Below are 19,827 nucleotides of genomic sequence, written 5' to 3'. Positions count from 1 at the left end.
TCTATTGTATGTAAATTATACCTCAATAAAACTAATTGAAATACTTTTATAATTTATGAGAAACCATTCAGTAATTGTCCCAATGATATGTTTTTATCTGTTGATGTATGGTAATATATGTTACCTATTCAATAGATTATCTGTAGTTAATGATAATACTATAAATTTAAAATAAGCCATTTTTGTTAAGTGTATTCTTTATTCTCCGGAAATTTTAAAAACTACCTGATTGAAATTCTCCATCCTCTAAGAGAATGAAAGGAGACAATAAAGATCACTGGTTTTGGAATCAAACAGATATGGGTTCAAATATTACCTCTGTTGTTTTTCTAGCTGTATGACTTCAGGAATTTTACTTAATCTTCAGTCAACCTCAGTGGCCACAGCTAGCTGCAAGAGAATCTGGAAAGTGTCCCATTTATTCTATGCAACCATCTCTCCAGCTATAAATTTCTACAGAAGAAAAAGCAAGCAGATTTGGGTGAGGAAAGGGGGTTCAGCTAGCCATATCCATCACAGGGTACATTTCCTTTAGCACACATTGGCCTTTGGGAATAAACACACCAAAAGCAAATTCTGCTTCTTTTTTTAAAAAAATACCTATCCTTCTACTCCACCACTCACACCAAACACAAGAGCCCCATTGACCCATGAGCATTGGAAAACCTGATCCCTCTGTGCCCACACAGGGAACCTCTCTGAGGGAGGCTTTCTCCCAAGTCACCCATGTTAGAGTGGGATCCGCCTCCCGTGTTAGCAGCCAGCAGCCATGGTGCAGTTCCTAGCCCAGAGACCACCATTTTGGACAATCTTTCCCTTTGTTCTATTTGATTTTTCTCCTCAACAAGATGCAACAAAGCCCGTCTATGCTCAGCTCATTAGCAACCACCAATATGGTCACCCTTGTCAACCTAAGTCCCTTGGAAATACAGTGGGTACCTATGCCACGTCTACTTGTGAAATCAGAAAATGAGGCAAATGAGAGGAAAAGATTCTTTCAACATGAAAGAATAGCATGTTACATTTTCTATATCATCAACCCAGACAATGGCTTTAAAATCAGAACAGCATTGGGGGTGATTCCAGCCCCTTGCTATTTTGTGGGGCTCCCCAGGGAAGATGGAAGGACAGACAGTAGTAACATAAGAGGCAAAGCATTAAATATGAGGATCTCGCATCCTTTCGGTGCCAGCAATAGCCATGTTTGCTCACGGCTAACCAGTCAGAGAAGGAGGATGATTTATTATAAGCTGTTGCAGAATGTATTATGCAGGGTAGAGGCATGGAAAGGTCTTTGATATGTATCTGAAAGAGCTTCAAACCCATAAAAGAGATAAATTTTGTATGAAGAGTGTCACTGAGAGGCCGGGAAGAATCTCCAACACATCTTCATATCACAGGGAATAATGAAGGGCTGCTCTAAGCACACAATCCGGGCATTAATTTCACTTAAAGAGGCCGTCATTAGCATATCGATGCACACAACTTCACACTATAAGCCGTCTGTGCAATCGGGAAACACAGCTAAAGACTTCATGGTCAAGGCCTTGATCCATGGTCAAGGCCCGGAATGTGTGTTTTATCAATTGTTTCGCCTTGAAATGCTGACCTGATCTCTGGTTCCTTTCTTCTAATCCTCCAAAACCACAATTTAAGAGCAGTAAACTGTCTTCCTTTTCTTTTCCCTTAACTCCCAGCTCCTGTGTAATTCCCAGCTTCTGATCAAAGCCTCCTGGAATACAAGCTCCCCGGGCCCATGGGCTTGTTCAAGGGCCTGTTCTCTGAGGGGGCTGCCAGCATGGCCCTAGCTCCCCACGGCCTGTCTCCTTCAATCCGGCCTCCCCCGTCTGTCCAGGCTTTAGAGAAAGCAGGTAAGAGCTCTCCTGAAGCGGCTCACAGCACCCTGGCACATAACCAGTTACTAGGCAGACAACATAATATTTGTCGAGAACGCCTCTTGTTCTTGAATTATGGTTTCCTGCTCCAAGCTGCTGCTGCTGTTTGAATTGGGCTGCACCTAATTATGGTTTTATTTGCTTTAATAAAGAGATATCCAAGTGTGCAGAGAGTTGCACACAAAACAATAATAACAATAATAATAGTAAAGTGTCTCTCTAAACATCTGCAATTAAGGCATTTGTTGTTAATTGCATTAATTAACCTCCCCCATGAAGCAGCTGGTGAGGTTTCCACAACAAGGAAAAGAGAAAGCCAATTCCCAGAAGTATTGGGTTGGCAGCTTCTCGAGAGCCCATCCCCTGGGTTACCGGCTCCCTGTGCTTTCGGATGGAGGTGCATTCCCACTAAGCTGCCCATCACCCTGGCACCAGGGACCAAAGTGCCCTTCAGCTGGAGCATCATGGTCAAGCTCTTGCAAGCCACTGAAGCCTGATGGGATGGCCAGAGCTTACAGAGAGCCAATCCTACTGAAATACCAATCATCGCAACATTAATAATAATAAGATTGACACTGATTCAGCCCAGTTCTCAAGTCTCCAAAGCAGGAGGACCCAATAAAGCAGCCCCTTCCACTATGGTCCAAGGGGTGGCATCCTGCCCTTTGCAAGACAGAACAGGAAAATTTGGTGGAATCCTGATCCTAAACATGATTGCCCCTTCTGCAGTGGACTAATGTGATTTTACCATTTTTGCAGAGACACACAAATATTATCCCATTCTCACAAGTCCTGGAGACCCCAGGGGCATGTGACTGTCCCATTCTGCAAACAAGAATAACAGCATGACCAGGAGGCATTCACCCTTAATAGCCACATGATTTTCAGGCTCCAAGCTCCAGGTCTCCTGCCCCTGCTCTGTAAGCCGCAGAGTATATGATGACTGTCCAAATTTTTTTAAAAACTGAGGTGACATGAGTAAGCCTTTGTTTCCTGCCCAAGGAATTAGATGTCCCAGATTTATCAAAATATTATTTAAAATCTGAACCACAGCTATTACACTAATTCTCCAATTTTGGTACCTTGGCTAACATTAATTGCCTTCCATTAAAAAATTAGGAAAATGTAAAGAATGAAATTTCATGTATTCAGTCAGCAAACAGTTGTGTGTCTAATATGTCTCAGGCACTTCACTAGGTGTTGAAGATCAAACAAAGGCAAAGGAAAAAAATACAGTCATGAAGCTTCCATGAGGAAGAGGACATTAATCAAAGATGCTCACAGTGAAATATAAAAGTGTGGCCACGCTAAGTATCTGAAAGGAGAGGCATATGGCGTCATGGGACACATAACATGAAGGAGGCATTTGCAGGGCAAGTAGGGTATATGGGGAGGCCTGGGCAGGCAAGGAGAGGGGCAGGGCTTTCTGAAGAGAGAATAGCATGGGCAGAGGTCAGCAGAGGGAGGAACCAAAGCATGATGGGATGGTGAGGTTGGAGAGCAGAGAGTGGTGGGGTCGGGGGGTAGGGAGAGGGGCCTGAAGAGGTGGGCAGGGGCCTGACCCAGAAGATCCTTGCAATCCCTGCAAAGACAGAAGACACTGGAAATCCACTGGGGGGTGTAGGCAGGGGAGCACCAGGACCAGGTCAGTGTTTTGAGAACAGAACTCTGGCTACTGGGTGGAGAATGCATGCTGGGAGGGCGTCAAGAGGGTGGGAGCCCAGCTGGATATGAACCCTGACTATGGCTGTGGAGAGAAGCAGAAGGTGGCATCAAGACATAATTGTAAGAAGCAAAATCAATACAATTTGGCAGTGGAGGAGGGACCAGCAATGCCCCCTGGGTTAATGGTAACGCCACTTCCTGTGCTGGGGGAATCCTAGAGGAGGATGCTGCGGTGTGAACATGGTTTGTTTCCACTAAATCTCCTGCTGAAGTCTGATTCCAGTGTGTCAATGCTGGGAAGTGGGGACTAGTGGGAGGTGTTTGGGTCATGGGGTAGATTTCTCATGAACAGAATAATGCCCTCCCATGGGAGTGAGTGAGTTCTCACTCTATTAGTTCCAGCAAGAGCTGCTTGTTAAAAAAGAGCCTGGCACCTCCCAACTCTCTCTTGCTTCCTCTCTCACCAGTGACCTCTGCGAGCCGGGGTTCCCCTTTCACCGTGAGTGGAAGCAGCCTGAGGCCCTCACCAGATGCAGAGACCCAATCATGAACTTTCCAACCAACAGAATCGTGACCCAAACAAACCATTTTTTCTTTATAAATTACCCAGCCTCAGATATTCCATTCTGGCAACACAAAATGGACTAAGACAGAGAACAAGTGTGAAGAGAAAAGACCGATTCAGGTTTTGGACATGAACATGTTAGGTGCTTCTGGACCATCTAAGAAGGGGCACTGAGCTGGAATACAGGCCTAGAGCTCCAGGAGAGATGCCAGGCAGCATGCAAATGTGAGGGTCGTGTGTGTGGGGGCAGAAATTGAAACCACAGAAGAGGATGAGATCATGTCAGTGAAAATATGAAGTCAGAAAAAAAGTATGGAATTGCTGAGCCCTAAGCAATTCCAATACTTAATTTCAGAGGAGAAAATGGTGAAGGAGACTTCAAATGAGAGAAAGAAAGTGGCCAGAGGGCTTGGGGGAAAGCCCAGGGAGCGTGACACCCTGCAAGTCAGGCAAGGGAGTGTGTCCAGAGGAAAGGAGCTTGAGGTGCCACCGAGGGCTAAGGAGAGTGATGACTAGAAAATATCCCTTGATTTGGTGCACAGAAGGAATTGGTAACCTCAGTGAAGATGGCAGGATGGGTAGGGAAGGGGCCAGATGGGAGCAGGGAGAGGCTGAAGAGAAGAAACGGGTACAGTGCTGTCAAAAAGTCTGATTGGAAATGAGGAGGAGCAAGTCGGGGCAGTAGCTGAATGGGCCTGAGGTGAGGGCAGATTTGGCTTGATTTTTTAGTAGAAGAGATTAGCAGATGTATTAAAAGCTAATGGGGAAAACTTGCCCAATGCTACATGTGAGAATTATGCATTTCACTGTAAATTTTTACTTAACAGAAAAAGAAACAAAAATGAATCTTGAAATCTGGTCAGTGGTATGCAGGCTGAAGTGTGTAGGAAGTGAGTGTATAATGTCTGCAACCTGCTTTGAAATGCATTTTTTTAAAGTCTTGGTGGGCAGTTAGAAGAATGGACAGAAGACCAGCTGTGTGATCCAGCACATACAGCAAATGCCAGTTGTGGCATCTGGGTGGTAAGTGTGTGATTTTCTCTGTACAATTCTTTCAACTTTTGCAACATTGGTGAAAAAGAAAATAAGAAGAGTCCAGTTGACAGAAAAAGACTATTCAAAAGCAAAAAGAAAACAGATGTGGTAAGTTTCCCAAGAAGCTGGGAGGAGATGGGGTTGATGAAGACATCTGGCTGAGATAGGAAGGTGAGGAACGTCACAGAAACAAGAGAAAAAGGAAAATGACAGCAACTCTCCCTACTCAGCCATGATTAATCAAGCAGTAATCCACAATGGCCCTCCCCTGGCATCACTGAGAGGCTTTTTTTTTACATAGATAATGAATTTGCAACAATCCCCATGATTTAAGGTAAACCCTACAAGGTGATTCCAAACACACTACTAACCAGGCTAAAGTTCTTTGAACTTCCCGTCAGATGCTCTATCAGCCTGACGACTCCCACCACCCATGTCTTGAGAAAAGATAAGTGAAATGAGTTCCTGCCACATCCAAGCCACTGCAAGTTCTATCGTCTCTTGATCCTCAACAAGCACAAGCTTTGGGATCCACAGACTTCAACTCGAGAGTCCCAGCTGGATCCTTCACTAGCTCAGGGATCTCAGTCTCCTCCCCTGTAAAATGGGGGCAAGAACCACTCCTGCCTCTCTCAATCACTGAAAGTGTTACATGAATGAGGTCCTGCACACATAAAACCTCTAGGCCCACATTGGGTCTATAGTAACCAGAAAACACAGATTGTTATTTTCCAAAAATACAAAGCTTAAGTGCAATTCATGCACAAGGATGCACTGTTGTCACGCAGAAGACACTTTATAATGTCGAGAGAGCGGCGGTGCTCATCTTTTGAAATCTCTTTTGCTCTCTACTCACATTTCAAGCTGCATAAAAAGTGTCCTTTCTGGTGTCCCTGGTGCCTTAGGTCATGTTGCTCATCCACATAAAAGCCCATTGGAGAATCATTATCACCCAAGCGGCTTCCAGATTGGCAGCTCATCACTTCTGAAGGGTCCCAAGGCAGCCACGGAGAAGTGCCCTAAAGCCTTGTTTGCCTCCTTGGGCCAAAGGTCCACCTGTGGTAATTAGCAAGATTGGTCCTGGACCAGACTCAGTTGGTGTAGCCACAAGACCAAATGATGCCCTTCAACATGCTGCATGGAAAAAGTGTCTCTCTGATTATCTGCTCCCAGATCTGAAAAGCTACCTTCTGTGAGCTCAGTGGAAAACTCCAATTCATTAACTGATTTCAACAGAAAAAGACAATCTCAAAAGGCTTGTTGACAACCACTGTAGCCATGGTGTAACCTTATCCTTATCTTTCATTATTCTGCTTTTATTAGGAAAAGAAAAAAAGGCGTTTGTTTTCATGGACATAACCTCACAGAAAGCTTTCATACACAAGAAGCACAAGATGAAAAAAATACACTCATTGGAGGAACGCTCAATATACTTGAAAGTGCTAGGAACATCTTCATTCTCTCTGTAGAAGTCACATTTCCTTTAGGATTGTGTAGCCTCAGATACAAAAATGTTGTTAATTCAATTCATGTGAACCCTTATAATATCCCACTGAAGGTAGACTTTGTAACCGACTGCAGCTCAACCCTGCTCTCTCTCAATATAGACAAGACTCACCCACAGTAGCAGAACTTTCTTCAAACAGAAATATGTGGCAGACAATGTTAATGGGTCCAAGCAACAACACATGGAATGGACAGGCAGTGGGCAAGGGGGTCACCTGCACTTGCCGTCAGCCCCTCACCTGTATTCCAGCTGACCAGGCACCTAGGAACATAGCAGCTCATGTTTATTATGCCTGTTTCATTTGGCTTACACAATGGTTAGGGATTTTTGAATTTTTAGTTAGCTGCTTATATTTTTAAACCCTGACATTTCTGATTTTAGAAAAAAAAACTGGATTTCCAGCTTTCTCAAGAAATACCAGGAACTCTGACAAAATGGAATCCCAGAAGTAGCACTAAGGGAAGACATAGGAAGCCCTAGACCACCCAGTGCCCTTCAGCACCCCAAATTCACCTCCAAATAAACAGAAAATCTCAGTCTGCAACCCCCTCTTCCAGAGACATCCCTGGCCCACACTCACACAGATGCCACCATGGGCCCCTCCCAAGAAAAAATGATGGGGCCCAACCCCTATCAAGCTTGCAGGAGGAGAGGAGCTACAGCCTTCTTTGGAAAAGGCCAGTGACCTCTGTTCCACCTGAGTCAGCACCAGACCCTGGCACTGCCCACCTGACCCCTGGGAGGAATCACTTTTGAGACCTTGACCACGATGAATGAACAAACTGGAAAAGGACATTGTTTTTAAATGCCAATTAACTCAAGAGGCAAACAACCCTTATTATTTGTGGACTCCATATTTGCAAATTCAGCTACTTGATAAAATTTATTTGTTATCCCAAAATGAATATTCCCAGCAATTTCCTGGTCACTCAAAGACACTGGCAGAGTGGGGAGAAATTTCTGGTTTCAGTTCTCATACTGCAAACAAGCATCCTTTTTGTGGTCTATTTAGTGCCATGATTTTCACATTTTTGTGGGGTTTCTTTGGTAATTTCACATTTATAATGGCCCCGGGCATCGTGCTGCAGTGCTGGCTAGAGTTCCCAGGCACGAGAGGCTGTGAGGTGCCTTACAGAGGAAATCCATGTGCTAGAAAAGCTTCCTTCAGGCCTGAGTCGCACCATTGCTGGTCCTGAGTTCCGTGCTAATGGATTCACACTATACCTCAAACAAGGCATCTGTCAACAGAAACATACATAGATTGAGGTTATGTACCGATCAGTTGACAAAACATGACCAGAGGCCAGCAGGAATCTAACTCTATGCTTCTCCTAGGAGCAACGATTCAGTGTCTACTAGTTCAGTGTTCATGGCAGCTTTATAGAACACAACTACCATGAGTGATGAGGCTTTAAGTCATTGCTGCCACAGGCGGCCACCAAGAAAGGGTTTACAACAGAAGTGATTTCTCTATGTGGTTTCAGGGGTGCCAAGTTGCAGGGAGGATTCAATGAAAGGGTTAAGAGGAATGAACTGTTTCTTCCGACTCTGGGTGCAGAAGGGAGCAGAAGTACCCCCTGGTCCCAGCCTTGGGGTCAACTTTGAGGCTGCCCTGCCCTCTGACTAGGGCCTCCTTTTCCCCTTCCTACCTATGCTGGGCCCTGTTTTGCTATGTCTGGAACCCCGTGCAGAGCCCACCTCCCCATGACTTGTATTCCCTCCTTCCATGGATGGAGTCTGAAGAACCAGGTCTTTGCACCTACAGGAAGCCCCCAGATCAGAGCTGCCAGGGAAGTTCTGTGTCTGCAGAAGGGAGAGGTGCAGGAGTAAATAGATTGTTTTTTATGTCTTCAGGCTTCTTCAGCTTTCTCTTTTTAAAAGACACTAACTCTACATATAAAATGCATTATCTCTGTATACCTGCTAGCAAACAGCCTTCCTTAAACAAATCAACCTATCCAGGGCTAGAGTATACAGCTGCCCAGGCTGGGCACTGCACAACCCAAGGGAGGAAGAACGCCATTCACATCAGAGTCTATGTGCAGCACAGAGTCCTGACAGAGTGGGATATACTGTGACGCTACATCTTCCATTGCATAATGTTCTCCTTTGGGAACGTGAATCTAAGTATCTGCCTTCCCCACCCAAGTCAATGGGAAGGGGTTTCACTGGCCACCAGATTTCACAGATAATAAAATGGGAGTGTTTTCCCTTTTCCTCCAGAAAGACTTTTTATCACCAAGTTACCATCTTACTCCAACATTTCTGGAACTCACTACTGTTTTTGTTGGTTTCCAAGAGCAGCTGGAGACATCCTGGACCAACCAGCAGCTGGATGCAAACCCAACTCAGGTTACAGCTAAACTCCAGCAAGCACAGCGCTGCCTCCTACAAGCCCCCACATAGCATTTGCCACCAAAACCAGTTAGGCAGGATCCCATAGGCCTCCCTGTAACAATCTCTCCATGGGAAGGAAAGAAGGAAGGAAGGAAGGAAGGGAGGGAGGGAGGGAGGGGGGCAGGGAGGCAGGGAGGGAGGGATGGATCTGCCCCAAAGCTGTTCTTGACCATTTTTTGAGTGACTTCACATTATTTTAAGCTTTATGCAGAAAGTGCAATTGTATTAATATTTGTATCTTGCTATTTCATATTCACTGAAATTCAATGTGTAAAAGCTGCTGCAGTGACACTAAGTGGTAAAGAGTTAGTGGTCTTCCCACCCACTAAGTGCATGGAACCAGAACAGAACAGGGTCCTGAGCCCCACTGCCCGAGGTCAAGTTTCCGTCCTCCTATGGACTTCCCTTCTCCTGTTTTTCTCATCATTGAGAGAGTGACCATGCCTACTTCAGAGGAAGGTTATAGAGATTAAATGACATTATTCAACCTGTCTCAAGGGGCCATTGGGGAAAGTTTTCTATCTATAATAATTGTGTTTCAGTAACCTCACAAGCTAAGAAAACCATCAACGTGGACAGATGAATCCTGAATTCATAAACAGCACCTTCCAGGTAGCAGGAAGGCAGGTGAAAGCTAGCTTCCCTCCAGGAACTCTTTGCTCATCCCACCTCTTTAAGTAAATGCTTGGGCCAAGTGTAGTGGCTCAGGTCTATAACCCTAACACTTTGGGATACCAAGGCGGGAGGATCTCCTGAGGCTAGGAGTTTGGGACCAGCCTGGGCAACATAGTGAAGCCCCTGTCTTTACAAAACATTTTTTAAATTAACTAGGCAACTTAGGAGGCTGAGGCAGGAGGATTGCTTGAGCCCAGGCATTCGAGGCTGCAGTAAGCTATGATGGCACCACTGCACTCCAGCCTGGAAAACGCCTGAGCTATCTAGGTTATTAACCACCAACCAAAGGCTGAAATCCAATAGGTCTTTAGTTCTATTTCTTTATTTCCCTCCAAAATGTGACGGAGCTTTTTCCCTGGGGCGCTGGAAGAAGCTAGGGCAGAGAGATAATAGCAGTTGAAGGTGGAGATGCTGAAAAGCATGCTCGGTGTGGATGGAAATTTGGCCTCAGGCAGTGGGAATCAGGCCCCTGTTCTGTTCTGGTTCTGTGCACTTAGTGGATGGGAAGACCATTAACTCTTTACCACTTAGTGTCCCTGTGGTAACTTTTACATATTAAATTGCAGTGAATATGAAATGACAAGATACAAATATTAATAAGATTGTACTTTCTTCATAAAACTTAAAATAATATTAAATCACTCCAAAAATTGTCAAGAACAGCTTTGGGCAGATTGCATTTTCTCTTTCTTCCCTTTCTTCTGTTAATTTTGCATGTTAATTTTCTTCTTAACTGTTTAACATGTGCTGCTATTTGATGACACAATTTTCAAGAGAAATGAGAGGCTGGGAAATGTTTCCTGGTGTGGCCACCACCTAGGAAGACAGTTGGTGCCACAAGAGCGTGTGTAGGGGAAGTTCATGGGCCCTAGGGTTGACCTGCTGGAGCAGGCAGCCATGCACCCCTGCAGGACTCAAGGAGGGCATCACACGTGGAGGGGGCAACACAGGCCAGGATGTAAAGCTGGGAAAGTGCAGGGCATGTCTGGGGGCGTCCAGCTCAAGTGGCTGTTTGAGAATTGCTTGTGCTATCGGACGGAGAGGTCACGCACATGGGACGCGAGAGGATCGCGGGTCATAGACTGGGAGCCAGAGCACCAGAGCCCACGGAGGGAGGAGCACAACACCCAGGCCCCTTACCACGTTCATTCCAGCGAGGTAAAGTCCCTCTGGAATGGCTCATGCACCCGGCTTGTGGACAGGAGTGGGATGGCGTGGCTGAGATGGAGATAGGAGGGAAGCAAGGGGAATGGGAAGACGTCAGCCTCGGAGGCCACTCCCAAAGGAAGGAGAGCAGGTTAAGAAAACCCCAAATCCACGTAATGCCCTAAAGTGCACCGGGGTCAGCTAAGGCGATGCAGATTGAGGAAGAGGCTCCGATTCAGTAAGACCAGCACCCAAGATTCCTCTAAAGAAAGGCACTAAAACTCCAGGGCCCCTCATCAGTGTTTGAAAAGATATTTGGCTGCACTCATACTTTAACATGTCCCATAACACACCCTGAGATGCCATTTTTCACTTATCCAGTTGGCAAATAACATAACACTCAGTGACTCCGGTGCTGGTAGAGGTGAAGCGGATCACACAAGGGTACAAACTGGCAAGGCTTCCACAGACGGCAACTTGCAGTTCTTTTTTAAAAACCCTCTGAGAGAGGAATTCCACTACCAGGACTGTATCCTACATGTGTCCCCACACATGCAAATAATGACAGTTGTACAAGGCTACTCATTGTGGCACTGTTGTCATAGCAAAGATTGGAACCAACCAAGATGTCCTTCAGGTGGGGACTGCTTAAATAAATAACAGCTCATCCACATAATAGAATGCCTGGCAAAGAGAATGAAGAAATCTGTTTCTTCCTAATGACATAATCTCCCAGTATTTAATGAGAAAAAGGGGCAGGCTGTGTAAGTCAGGTACAATTATTGGTGGTTTTTGAAGGGAAAATGAGAAAGAGAAAGAAACTTTTTTTTTTCTTTTTTGCTTATGCATGAACTATCAGGATACAGAAGACGCTGATTACTTTGGTTGGCTCCGCGGAGGAGAACGGTGCGGCTGGAAGACAGAAGAGTGAGGAAGATGAGATCTAATACCTTTCTGTTGTTGTCGAATTTTGAACCAGATAAAAGTTTTATCTATTTTCTAAATAAATATAAAAACAAAAACCACAGGCCCTGAATACAGCTTTAGGTGAAAACAGCGGTCCCAATTCCCACCCCTCACCCATACCCAGCCTCCTATCTCCCTCTCAGCTACGCCATCCCACACTTCCCACCCCTCACCCATATCCAGCCTCCTATCTCCCTCTCAGCCACGCCATCCCACTCCTGTCCAGCCTTTTCCTTCCATTCCAATTTTATAAAACTTCCCTTCAGCTCACTCCTTTGGCGGGATGATCTCCAACACTTCACAGTTTTACAAGCTTTTGCATTTCAGATTTGAGTCTCTGACTTAAATGAAAAGCTGGAAGTGTTTCTTATAGAAAAACTCACATATATGTACAAAGTATTCTTGTAATGGAAGATAAATGAAAGCCATCTAAACGTCCATCTGTAGAGGAGAAAAATCAAACAAATCAGGTTATTTCCACACTGCACAACAGCACGCAGCAGTAAAACAGTCAGATCACTTTGTGTTTAAAAATCTCAGGCCGGGTGTGTGGCTCACACCTGTAATTCCAGCACTTTGGGAGGCCAAGACGGGAAGATTGCTTGAACCCAGTAGTTCAAGACTAGCCTGAGCATCGCAGGGAGATCCTGTCTCTACAAAAAATTAGCCAGGCATGGCAACTTGCACCTGTAGTCCTAGCTACTTCGGAGGCTCAGGTGGGAGGATCCCTTGAGCCCAGGAGTTCAGGGCTGCAGTGAACTGTGCCATTGCACTCCAGCCTGGGCAACAGAGCAAGAGTCTGTCTCAAAAATAAATAAATAAAAATAAAAATAAACCTTATACAATATATTTTCAGACTTTATATAGTACATAAAATATATTATCAATATAAGCATAAACTTTATATAAACATATTGTGTAAAGCATATAACTAAATGTATTATATTTTTATATATTTATATAAAGTTTTTTAATATTTTTACATTTGTAAATATAAAGTATATACACATATATGTCATATAAAATATATTTTATGCTTATGTATGTCATACACTTCATATGTGCACATATAATATATATTTCTACATGTCTACATCTCTGTGTAACATATAGAAACGAATATATAATATACATATATATCATTTGTAAATGCATAGGAAAGGAATGGAAATGTTCTCTAGGTGTGTAGTAAAATCGGGATGATAAAAGGAAATGCAAGAAAGCTTGAGATTGTTACTGTATGAACCTGCTTGTGTGATGTTTTTAAACAATAAAAATTAAATTAACCATCTTCTGGTGCCTGGCATGACAAGTATCTGCCACTAGAGGGCACTAGAGATCGCTAAATATTTCCCAGGATTATCTTTGAGGGAGGGGGCGCGGGTGCAGGGGATTTGAAGGAAGCTCCTTTACCTCTTTATAAGGGTCCCTTTTCACGCTGAGGGACTGGGCCCTGAACCTGAACTTTCAGTGAGGGTAAAGCTTGGCTGGAAGCCCGCAGCCCTTCTCTCTCCACTCCCTTGAATGGGCCCCTGCGGCCATTTAGGGTGGGAGTCCTTATCCAGCCCACCCCATTTTGCCCACCAGTTTCGCCCACCAGCCCTGGTCTGCGGGACGCTGCTCCGGTGTGGAAGGTGGAACTGGCATCGAGTGCATTTCAGTGAGCTCACCTTCACTCCTTATTCCACATGAGTGTTCAACGGGGAGCCCTGAGACATTAGAGGGGGCCGTTTGTGATTGCTCAATTATAGTAGAGACATCTTCGCATTTGGGGGAGGAAGAGGGAAGCTAGAATTTCTGAAACGCTCAAAATTCAGCCCGAAATGCATGTCGGTGAACAACCAGTTGCTAATTACCTACCCTAGACCCTAACTCTCTGACACGTAATCATAGAGCATTATCGCCTGGTTTAGTATGAGCGGAATATGCAGCAACCCAGAGTCAGTCAACGTGTGTTGTTGTGTCGAGAAATTTACTGAGCGTTTTTCACCAGTATGGAAAACCACGGCACCATGACGCCAAGCCGGTAGTGTCAGAGTCACTGGTCCTGTGCTCCAGGCTTGGCCTGGCTCTGGGGCTGTTGGGATCACATTCTTACAAGACAAACACCTGGATAGTTTATTACGTCTTCTAGAGAACTTATGCCCAAGCATCTACCTATCGAATATGTGTGTGTGTGTGTGTGTGTGTGTGTGTGTTTACCAAAAGTTACCTTTTTCAACTTCTCTTTTGTTTCTTCTTTATATTACAGAAAGAACTTTTTTTAATGATGCATGTAAGTAGATTATATAATCTGTGAATTTCATTTCAAGATAGGACAGGAAGAGTTACAAAATATTCGTGGTCACCAAAGTGATTCTGACACCTCATGATGACTAAGACTTTGGTTGCCATTGCCTCAAATAATTTCATCCTAGAGCAGCAGTTCTTCACCTTGGCTACACATTGAACTATGTGGGAAGCTATTAAAAATACAGATGCTTGAACCCCACAGCCTTCATTATCTTGTGAGCATCTGGCCCAAGTTCAGTGCTGGTGCTCTTGTTCAGATGGATGTAGCTGGTGGTGCAGAGATCCATGAGCTTGCTTTTACTGGACTTTCTGCTGTTGTTGATCTGGGATGCAGTCAGGATACTAGGGCTTTTTTAAAGCTCCTCAGTTGACTCTAATGCAGCCAAATTTGAGAACCATTCTCTGCTCAATACCTTCAAAAATGGAAAACTAACAACCTCTCACTCAGTGCCACCCCAGGTATGACGTGAAGACCAGCAGCATCAGCATACCTGGGAACTTGTTGGAAATTCAGAATTTAGGATCTATCTCAGACCACCTAAATCCAGATCTTGGGAAGTGGGGCCCAGGTACCTGTATTCCACTCCATGCCTCCACAACATTGGCTTACTTTTAATTTAGCTTTAAATTACAATTTTAAAATGGAATTAACCAGAAGGCAAGGGTATACGGGAAATATTTTTTTAACACTTCTCATGTAAACTCAAGTCTTTTATTCCTTTTTAAGGGGTAAACCAGGCTTTTCCATTTACAATGTTATTCATGAGTTGCAAAAATTCCCTCCCTTCCTCCATGCTTTTGTAATTCCTACATTCCACCATTTAGTCTTGGTGGCCACAATCAAACAGAAATCATGAGGGCCCTTTCCTCTTGCATCCGTAATGGCAACCTTTGCAGCAGACAGTAACTGCTCCAGATCTGTCAAATAACGCAAGTATCTGTATTTCTAAATCGCCTCTCAGTAATACTTTTGCATACTGGAGTTTTTACTTTGGCATGCCCTAATCCTTACACAAGCACGAATTCCTCTAAATCCCAGCCTGAATTTGTTTAACTTACCAGAGAAGGCTTGCCCATTGAAGATTGGTTCTTCAGCCACTGCTTTTCATTCTCATACCAAACAAGTGCATTTTTAAGAACTCGCGAGAGTCTTGCCACTCTTCAACAGAGAAAGTCATCTCCAAATTAATCCACAGTCAGGAGCACCTCTTGCTGCTTTTATATATCATTAAAGTCCTGTAAAAGCAAGCTCACGGATCTCTGCACCACCAGCTAAATCTATCTGAACGAGAGCACCAGCCCTGAACTTGGCCCAGATGCTCACAAGATGATGAAGGGCACCCCTCCTCCAGCCTGTTCTTGTCCTCTCTCCCAGGGAGGCTTAGTCCTTTGGCACAAAAGCAGTGGTGGCCATTCATTCCTTGCCCTAGTGAAGCCAACTTCCTCCACATTCATTCTGCCCATCAGCATCTGATGCCCCCACAATGGCAAACACTGCAGGGGGCCAAAGTCTGACTCCACAAGGAGGCAGAATGCCAGGTCTTCTGCAGTGGTGCCCTCGAATGGCCATCTCTCACTGCCCGGGATTAGCCTACATTGAGGTCAATGATTAGCAGGTAACTTGTGAAGCCCACCCCTAAAAGTCCCGTTGCTCCATCTTAGCTCATTTGGGAAAACAGTTTTTCCAACACTTCTTACATAAACTCAAATGTAGATTCTTTTTTTGGATTTCACAAATAGGACTAATAATTGATCCATTCATGTAAATATGAATACAGTGAATTGCACCTAGTAGGCACTAGATTATTTGTTAAAGTGTTGAATTAGGCCAGACACAGTGGCTCACACCTGTAATCCCAGCACTTTGGGAGGCCAAGGAGTGCAGATCACTTGAGGTCAGGAGTTCAAAACCAGCTTGGCCAACATGGCAAAACACTGTCTCTACTAAAAATACAAAAAAAAAACAAAAACAAAAAAAAAAAAACATTGCCAGGCGTGGTGGTGGCACACATCTGTAATTCCAGCTACTAGGGAGACTGAGGCATGAGAATCTCTTGAACCTAGGAGGCAGAGGTTGCAGTGAGCCGAGATCGCACCACTGCACTCCAGCCTGGGTGACGGACTCAGACTCTATCTCAAAAAAGAAAAAATGTTGAATTAATACATGTATGTGAATATACTATATGTATGTGTACATGTGCATCTATCTATAGCTGTATCTCCATCTATATGTTCATTGATCTTTGTATCTGTATATCTACAGATAGACTGCCCCACCTGACACAACAACCAGTGTAATAAATGAGCCCTTATCTGCGCTGCCAACCAGACATCACAGCATTCCTAACATGTCTCACTGAGTCCTCACACAAAGCCAAGAAATAGATATTATTCCTGAGGTCTCATAAAACCATCTGAGAAATGTGTGGCAGAGATTCAAAGCCATGTGTGGCAAAAAAAAAAAAAAAAAAAAAAGCACTGGTGCAAAGATTTCCAGAAGTACTGGAGGAGCCATGGGCCACCTGAGAACTATTGACTTCACAAGCTCAGGTGCAAGGGAGAGAAATTACCTGGTGTAGGGGAGGATTAGACCTTGGCCACCTGGATTCAGTTTCCAGTTTGCCAGGGCCTCAGCAAGTTCTTCCTTTTGTGCACCTGTTTCCTGGTAAACTCCCTTCAGCAGCAGAGAAGCTGGTGGGGCTTGGAGGAAACTGTGAAAAACAGGGACAATGAAAACAGTCCTTTGTATGACACATTTGGCCCTTGTCAAGAAATACAAACGGGGAACCTAGCTTAGGAAAAGCAAGACGTCTTCATTCATTTCCTCAAGGAAGTGGCCCTTGCCTATGACTGCTACGAGTCAGTTTCCAAAAAGATCAATATTAAGTTCTGATTGCTCCCTAGCAGAAATGGCTGCTTTCATTTATTCTTGCCCATCTGGCACAAAAGCAGTATGCAGAGCTCAAAAGAGGTACGCAGAGTTGGCCCAGTAAACACTGGCCCCCATTTCATTTCAGTGGGGGTGGGTCATGGTTCTGCGGGAACAAACGCTGAATCCTTGCTCCGGGTGCATGAAAGGCCACATCCAATTTTGCCTCCCGTTGCTTTCCCAGTATCCAGCTTGCCTGGCCCCACAATAGATGCTCAATAAACACTTGAGTGAATAAATTATTAACATATAATCATGAATGTTGTTACCAAATATTAAACACCTTTTATAGACCAAGCTCAGGGTGAATTGATTCACATATCATTGTTTCATTTACTCCTCCTGACATCTGAAGGAGGTAGAGGGACCATTAGCAAACCCACATGGTAGATAAGGACGTTGAGAGGTCAGAGGAATAAAGAGATTGGCACAGGATTGCACAGCCTGTCCTCAGCGCCAAAATTCATACAGAGACAGTCTGACTCCAAAGCCTGTTTTGAGGAAGGTTTTGTCATGTAATTTTGTAATGTATTATGTAGTTTTTATAAAATTGTAATTTATGTGATTTTTATCTATTTGTAATTTTAAATTTTTTAATTATGTGGTTGTAATTTTACGTGATTATAACTTATTACAATTGAAATTTTATGTAATTGTGTAAATTTTAATGTAATTTGGAAGATGGCCCTTTTTAGGTAATGAAGTTGCATATGTATAAATTTCGCAAAATATTTAAGTGAGAAATAACGCCAATCTTTTAGACTGTCTTTCAGAAAATGGAAGAAAGTATATTCTTCAACTCATTTTTGAGACTAACATAGACTTGAAACCTTAATTCATAGTAGAAGGGAGATGACAGATGAATATCATGTATGACTGTAGATGCAAAAATTCTAAACAACAGAAAAAGGCAGTCAGGGATATGAAATAGGAGAATACTTCATTACTAAATTTAGTTTATCTCAAAGACACAAAGCTGGCTTAATGTTAAAAAAATCAATCAATGTAATTCATCACACTGAGAATATAAAGTAAAAACGTGATTGTTTCACAAATGCAAAAAAGCAAGTATAAGGTGTAACGTTCATTTATTATTTAAAATAAACACTATCAACAAACTAGAAAAAGAAGGGGACTTATTAATATGATATTGTTTACCTACAATAAATCTTCAGCAAACATCTAACTTAATAGTGAAATATTAAATACTTTCCTCTGGAAATCATGATAAGGACAAAGATGCCCATAATAACCACTTCCCTTCAACATTTAGAGTAGAGATTTCAGACAATAGAGTAAGACAAGAAAAATATACTAAAATGCACAAAGATTTAAAAAGGAAAGAGCAAAACTATTGTTATTTTGAAGATAATTATTGAATATATAGAAAACTGACAGAATAAGATATTCGAAACTATGAGTTTTACAAGGCTACTCATTACACAACAATCGACTACATTTCTCTGTGTTAGTAACAAACAGCTAGAACATTAATTTAAAAGGAAAATATATCATTTACATTTGTGTTGAAAGGAATAGCAAGTACCTAGGAATAAATCTAACAAAACATTTCAAGACCTCTATGCAGTAAACTGTAAATTTTTGTTAAGGAAGACCTAAATAAATGAGAAGCAACACCGTATTCATGCACTGAAGGGCTCAATGTCATAAAAATACCAATCCTACATGAACTTGATGTATAGATTTACTGTAGTCCCAACCGAAATCCCAACAAGCAGATTCTAAAATGTATATGGAAATGAAAAGACCAAAAGTAGTTAAGCTATTCCTGAAGAACAAAGAAGAGAGTGGATTTGCTCTGCGCAGTATCAAGACTTAAAATAACACTACATTAATTAAAGCAGCCTAGTGTTTGTTCAAGGACAGATAATAGATTAATGGAATAGGATAGAGTGTTCTTAAAGAGATCCAGATATATATGGACACTTGATTTATGGCAAAGATAAAACTGAAGGAGGATAGAGAAAAAACTATTTTAAAAATGCACGTGGCTGGGACAATTGAGTATCCACAAGGAAAACATGAAATGAGGCCCCTACCTCAAACCATATACAAAATTCAATTCCAGGTGGAGTATATGTGAAAACCAAGTTGAAAAGACCAAGAAAAAAAAGCTTTTAGAAGGTCAAACAAAACTGATAAATTTGAGTACATTAAATATAAGAATTTTGTTAATCAAAAGACATTAAGAGAGCGAGAAGGCAAGCCACAGAGTGGAAGAAAATATTAGGGGCACGTAAAACTGACAGAGAGCTCAAACTACATAAAGAATGTCTATAAATCAGTAAGGAATAAACAAAACATAGAAAAATGGGCCCCCCAAAACCCTGATACGCATTTCAAAAAAGGGAATCCAAATAGCCAACAGACATATGAAGGATGCCCAACCCTGTTAGTAACCAAGGAAAGGCAACTAACATTGTGTTCCTATTAGCCCAAATCTGGAACAACTCCAATGTTCATGAACTGTAGAATGGATAAATAAATGGAGGCATAGTCATACAATACAATACCATACAAACAATAAAAATAAATAAACTTCCCAGGCACGGTGGCTCATGCCTGAGTAACTGGGATTACAGCCGTGCACCACCACACCTGGCTAATTTTGTATTTTTAGTAGAGAAGGGGTTTCACCATGTTGGTCAGGCTGGTCTTGAACTCCTGACTTCAAGTGATCCACCCACCTCAGCCTCCCAAAGTGCTGGGATTACAGGCATGAGCCACTGTGCCT

The 19,827-nt window shown here is 43.1% G+C and overlaps 1 long non-coding RNA gene across 1 annotated transcript in view; it reads right to left on the bottom strand.

Moving 5' to 3' along the window:
- The window catches only part of LOC103888756 (uncharacterized), a 47,809-nt gene extending 32,382 nt beyond the window's left edge, over positions 1 to 15,427 (bottom strand). Inside the window, exon 1 of the long non-coding RNA XR_653136.2 lies at positions 15,203 to 15,427. This is a non-coding gene — a long non-coding RNA (uncharacterized LOC103888756). The remainder of the gene's footprint in view (positions 1 to 15,202) is intronic.
- Positions 15,428 to 19,827: the final 4,400 nt, after the last annotated feature.

The sequence above is a fragment of the Pongo abelii genome, chromosome 21 (genome assembly GCF_028885655.2).
Source record: "Pongo abelii isolate AG06213 chromosome 21, NHGRI_mPonAbe1-v2.0_pri, whole genome shotgun sequence".
Classification (NCBI taxonomy): domain Eukaryota; kingdom Metazoa; phylum Chordata; class Mammalia; order Primates; family Hominidae; genus Pongo; species Pongo abelii.
The sequence above is the reverse complement of the archived record's forward strand: the minus strand, read 5'-3'. Positions and strand labels throughout refer to the sequence as shown.